Below are 6,122 nucleotides of genomic sequence, written 5' to 3' on the forward strand. Positions count from 1 at the left end.
AGCTAATCACAATCTAGAATGAGAATGAAATAATTATTGAATCAAGTAAAATTATTTTTTCTGTTAGTTAAGTTTTGATAATTTGAGCACTTTTGTTTCAAATACCCCATTTTATCCTTATAAATTTTTCTTGCATTCTTTAGTGTTTAAATATAATGGAGCAATGCTATATTTATCAACTATTGGAAGTCTGCCATCAATAATCTATTATTTATTTGTAAGTTATATGTATACCTCATGTGTAGATTTTGATTAGCTTTCTTAAATAAAATTTTAAAAATTTTACTTATTATATTTATTTTATGTGTATTCATATATTGTCTGCATGTAGGTAAGCTCAACAGTGTCATGCAATGCCTGCAGAGGACAGAAGAGGCTTCAGATCCCCTGGAACCGGAGTTATGGACAGTTGTTTGCTGCCACGTGGGTCCTGGATTTGAACCCAGGTCTTCTGCAAGAACAGAAGCCCCCCAATTAGCCATTTAAAAAAATTTTCATTATTTAATGTGTGTGTACTGTCTGCGCACAGAGCTTGCATGTGAATGCCAGAGGACTTGTTACGAAAGTTAGTTCTTGCTTTCTGTCATGTGGATTGGGGGAATGAAATGTAGGTCATCAGACTTGGTAGCAATGCCTTTACTCACCAAGCCATTTCACCAGTCCAAAGATTAGCTTTCTTTTGATAGCGAATATTTGCAATGACCTTTAGTTTAAATCTCTTATTTCTATAGTTCTGAAAACATTGGTATTTATAGTTCAAGTATGGTGGCATGCTTTCTGTTTACTTTTCACTTCTAAAATGATCACCAAGTGACATATACTATACATTATCTTAACATTTGCCAATAATTTAAATAGATTTGCATGTTTTTCACTACTCTCAAATAGTTCTTTTAAGCTTGAGTTATTTCTACAAATATTTTATACATAAAGGGTCAGAGATATTGTTGATCACATCTTAAGCAACTCTGATAATAAGCAGCAGAACTTGGGGTTAAATCAGTGTTCTTGACAGTTTGTATGTGTGAAGCAGAGTTGGAGTTTATTAAGAAACAGTTTTAATAAATATTTAAACATGAACATTAAGAGAGAGGAGGAAATGAGCTTAGATAAACAACATGTAACACTTGGCATGAGAGTCTCAAGACAGAGTTTTGTCTGAAATTTGAGTCTATCAGACCTTTGGTGTCATTTATTAGTTCCACTTTCCCACATATTTTTCATTTCTATTACATATTCTGTGTGATTTATTCAACATCAACTTTCATATGTTCTAATTATCTTCATCTTATACTTTCCTCTATTGCCTGAATTTTCTTATAACTATATATACTGTAACTATTTGTATTCCTTACTTTCTTGCTTTTAATGTGCTCCTTCCCATTTCTACCTGTTTTCAATTCATACTCGCTTATTACTCCATTGCTACTTGGACTAGTTCTACAGACATAGCTCATTTTAGCTACTTTTTCATTGCTATGATAGAAACACCATGACCAAGGGAACTTATAAAAGGCAAAGTTTATTTAGTTTACAGTTACAAAAGGGCAAGGGTCCATCATGGTCAGGAGGCATGGCTGCAGAGGTGGCTGGAGTAGGAGCAGAAGCTGTGGTCTCACATCTTCAAGCAGGTATAGCTTCAAGAAGCTAAGTGCTCACACCTTCAAGCAGAGAGTGACTGGAGAGCCAGAAAGGCTTAAAAACTCTCTAAGCCTGGCCACACCTTCTAAGACCTCCCAAAACAGCACCATAAACTGGGGACAAAATGTCAAAATGTCCAGATACTTGAAGCCTGTGGAGGACCATTCAAACCACCATATAGTTATTCATTTGCAAATTATATGTGCGTTGTTTTAGCTGTTTTCTTAAAAGTCAAGTACTTTTCAACTGGTGAAAGTAATGAGCCAGGAGCTCTTCCCAAGCCCATATGACCTCTGAGGAACAGATCCTCAAATGACCTGAGGACTAAAAATAAATTGGTTTATTTGGGCCAACTGTATGGTCTTAAACACCCAAAAGGAAAGTATCTGGCAAAGAGTAATGCCATTAGTACACTTCTTTAAGAGTTCAAATTACAGCCCTTTAATCAGAATGTGCCATCTGCTTCTCTAAGCTTTGACCTTTCACCTTCCCACCCAAGGCTGGAGCATCTATCTATCTTTGACCCATGCAGCTGGGCTTCACTCTGCCTGAAGATTGAATAGCAATCTGGTTCCATCTTTGGTGGAAAAAGGAAGCGGGCATTGTTTCTCTGGGTTCCCACTGTGCTGTGTGTAACCCACTTCCCATGAAAACACGGTGGTCTCAGGGACAAGGCCAGATCTTCAAGCAGGGAGTTGAGGCTCAATTTTGAGCAATAGTTCACAGAGTGTATCTTCATCTATGATGAGGGCTTTGTCAAGCAGGTACTGTGTGACCTTTGACTGATGGTCCATTCGGTAGGAAGTCTGCTGGAACTGGCGTATCTCGCAGATAATGTGTGATATCATTCACATTTTGGAGAATTTGACAAGGCCTTCTTTGGTAAAGTTTAGTGTTCTTTCTTCAATGAATGCCAGGTCTGTCAAGTACATCCCAAGGTAAGGAACAGTTGGGGGTTACAATTTTTAAGATTTTTCTCTAAGGTTTTTAAATCTTCTTTCAGATGAAACAGTTTTCTGAAGTTTGTCCATCTGCTTGGACACCTTGGTCCAGGTTTTCTTCAGCCTGTAGATGGCACTTCTGTTTAAGGCCGAGGTGATCTCCAGCAAGCCACTGTAGTTGTGCAGGGATCTGCAAATGTCGGCGACTGCTACCCACTTCTCAAAGGCGTTGGTGCGGGAGTTGGTATCAGCATAATTCAGTATCTGGGAGGCCCCCAGGCTGCTCATATCATTGAACCGTTTAGCTGGTTTCATAATGCACGGTGTTCTTTCATTCTCATTGGACTTCGTCCATCCCTGCCCAAGAAATTCCTCCTGGGAATGCTTGTGAAAACAATGTGGTCCAGGAGTGTGATCTGCTCAGCCAGCTCCATGGCTGACAACGTCCCAAAGCACTCAGCCTTCAGGCAGTCTGCCATCTGAATTATATCCTCTAATTTTAAGTGGATATCATCTTGATCATCTTGGGAATGGGCCCCCAGGATATTTGCTGTGGCTTTCCTTTCTTGGGGAAGAAGGTCTGGGTCTCGAAAAACTTCTAACACGTTTAGGACATTCATTTTGAATTTATTGTTGAGTTCAAAATCCTGAACATGTTTGGAGACGCAGTGACAAGGACATTCAGGACTCGATTGGTGGCTGTTCTCCGTCTGATAAACTCTGTCACACGTTCTGTCTGTATTGTTAAATCCTGGTGGACGCCAACGGCCTGCTGCAGCCCTGGCAATTGTAAAAGCAGAAGCTGGTGAAACAGAGTTAGCTACCTGTCCTCCAGGCTGGCGATAGCCGAAGGGGGATCTGCAAGGTGACATCTCTGTGGTATCAGCTGTGGGGAAACTTTCCACTCCTGCTCGATCCCCTGGTGCAGACTCCAGGATTGCAGTGGGAGCTGGCGGGGGGACAAGGCCAGATCTTCAAGCAGGGAGTTGAGGCTCAATTTTGAGCAATAGTTCACAGAGTGTATCTTCATCTATGATGAGGGCTTTGTCAAGCAGGTACTGTGTGACCTTTGACTGATGGTCCATTCGGTAGGAAGTCTGCTGGAACTGGCGTATCTCGCAGATAATGTGTGATATCATTCACATTTTGGAGAATTTGACAAGGCCTTCTTTGGTAAAGTTTAGTGTTCTTTCTTCAATGAATGCCAGGTCTGTCAAGTACATCCCAAGGTAAGGAACAGTTGGGGGTTACAATTTTTAAGATTTTTCTCTAAGGTTTTTAAATCTTCTTTCAGATGAAACAGTTTTCTGAAGTTTGTCCATCTGCTTGGACACCTTGGTCCAGGTTTTCTTCAGCCTGTAGATGGCACTTCTGTTTAAGGCCGAGGTGATCTCCAGCAAGCCATTGTAGTTGTGCAGGGATCTGCAAATGTCGGCGACTGCTACCCACTTCTTAAAGGCGTTGGTGCGGGAGTTGGTATCAGCATAATTCAGTATCTGGGAGGCCCCCAGGCTGCTCATATCATTGAACCGTTGGCTGGTTTCATAATGCACGGTGTTCTTTCATTCTCATTGGGCTTCGTCCATCCCTGCCCAAGAAATTCCTCCTGGGAATGCTTGTGAAAACAATGTGGTCCAGGAGTGTGATCTGCTCAGCCAGCTCCATGGCTGACAACGTCCCAAAGCACTCAGCCTTCAGGCAGTCTGCCATCTGAATTATATCCTCTAATTTTAAGTGGATATCATCTTGATCATCTTGGGAATGGGCCCCCAGGATATTTGCTGTGGCTTTCCTTTCTTGGGGAAGAAGGACTGGGTCTTGCAAAACTTCTAACAAGTTTAGGACATTCATTTTGAATTTATTGTTGAGTTCAAAATCCTGAGCATGCTTGGAGACGCAGTGACAAGGACATTCAGGACTCGATTGGTGGCTGTTCTCAGTCTGATAAACTCTGTCACACGTTCTGTCTGTATTGTTAAATCCTGTTAGACTCCAACGGCCTGATGCAGCCCTGGCAATTGTAAAAGCAGAAGCTGGTGAAACAGAGTTAGCTATCTGTCCTCCAGGCTGGCGATAGCCGAGGGGGATCTGCAAGGTGACATCTCTGTGGTATCAGCTGTGGGGAAACTTTCCACTCCTGCTCGATCCCCTGGTGCAGACTCCAGGATTGCAGTGTGAGGTGGCGGGGATGCAGCGGGGACTCTGGCTGGTAGAGGGACTGGTGGAAGTTGAGGATGTGGTAGGGGCAGCTTTCTTCTGGCCTGAAGGTGCTAACAAGACCACAGCAAAAGGGGCAGCATCAGGAGGCTTCACTACTATTTTAAAATCCAGATGTCCAAAGATGTGGCCAGAACCTTTGCTACAGTACATGTATGTCTGATGTCTGTGGGGTGGGCCAGAAAAGGACATTGAATCCTCTGAATTGGAGTTACAGATGGTTAGAGCCACCATGTGGATGCTGAGAACTGAACCCAGGTCCTCTGGAAGAGTAGTAAGTCCTCTTAATAGCTGAGCGATCTCTCCAACCCCTGTATTAGTTACTTTTAATAGAGGCACAAGCCTACTAACAGAGTGACCTTATACGTGAGTAACTCCTTAGAGCTCATCTGGCAGCTCAGCTTGACTTCCTCACCCTTTTACTCTATGACTCTTAGCATGATAAATTCAACTCTTTTGTTGTTGTTGTTGTTTTCTTAGAAGAATCTTTTCATTACAGCTTTAACATACTCATTAACAGTTTCCAGAGAAAAGATACATCTCTTTCAAAAGTGGCTATAAAATTTTTAGGTTCACTGTTGATTTAATACAGTTATACAATATTGAACTCAGTATAAGCCCTGTAAGACATAACGTTGACTGAGTTTTTAACCTTTAAAAAAGATCTCCACTTCATTTTACAATATACTGTTTCTTACAGAAAGACTCATTGTTTTTGCTAAGAACACTGAGATGTTGGTGAATGCATCTCTAATCTGTACGTATCTGATTATTACTAGTAATAATCAGTTTTGCTCGGATCCTTGGCACTTGCGTACGCCTATAAAGTCATCGGGTAGATTTCAATGGTAATGTTTTTTACCGCTACTAATTAATATGACATAAATTTCCATGCTTCTCCTCAAATATAATTCATTTTTTGAAATTTGTTGAAATTTGTTGAAATCTGTGTGTCTATATATCACACAGAACATCCCAAACCATCTTATTCAACTGTACACCCACTTCCCACATGGCACCCTCCCATAGCCCCTCCCCACGCCACTAGAGCCCTTATACTCTGTTGTCCCTGCTACTCTCTGCTGTGATGTAGACACCCCCAGCTGTTCCCCACTACTTGTCCATCTGGTGAATCTAGTCAGACTATCTAAAGGTCTTTGCTTTAGGAAGGTCAGCTGTTCCTCATCTAGCAGCAATCAGTTGTCAATATTCCTTTAGATAAGATTGGGGTCTGTTGTTCATTTTCTCAGTTCTATGCTGTGTTACTATCTGGGAGTCCCTTGGGCCACCCTGGCCAACAACTCAAAAGAAGGGATCTCCTAT

At 41.6% G+C, this 6,122-nt stretch overlaps 2 pseudogenes; both read right to left on the reverse strand.

The window, feature by feature from the left end:
- Positions 1-2,280: 2,280 nt before the first annotated feature.
- On the reverse strand, positions 2,281-3,454 carry LOC103728122 (annotated as a pseudogene).
- Positions 3,455-3,556: 102 nt separating this feature from the next.
- On the reverse strand, positions 3,557-4,991 carry LOC103728123 (annotated as a pseudogene).
- Between the last annotated feature and the right edge of the window lie 1,131 nt (positions 4,992-6,122).

Source organism: Nannospalax galili, unplaced genomic scaffold (assembly GCF_000622305.1).
Source record: "Nannospalax galili isolate Female #2095 unplaced genomic scaffold, S.galili_v1.0 scaffold9, whole genome shotgun sequence".
Taxonomy (NCBI): Eukaryota; Metazoa; Chordata; class Mammalia; order Rodentia; family Spalacidae; genus Nannospalax; species Nannospalax galili.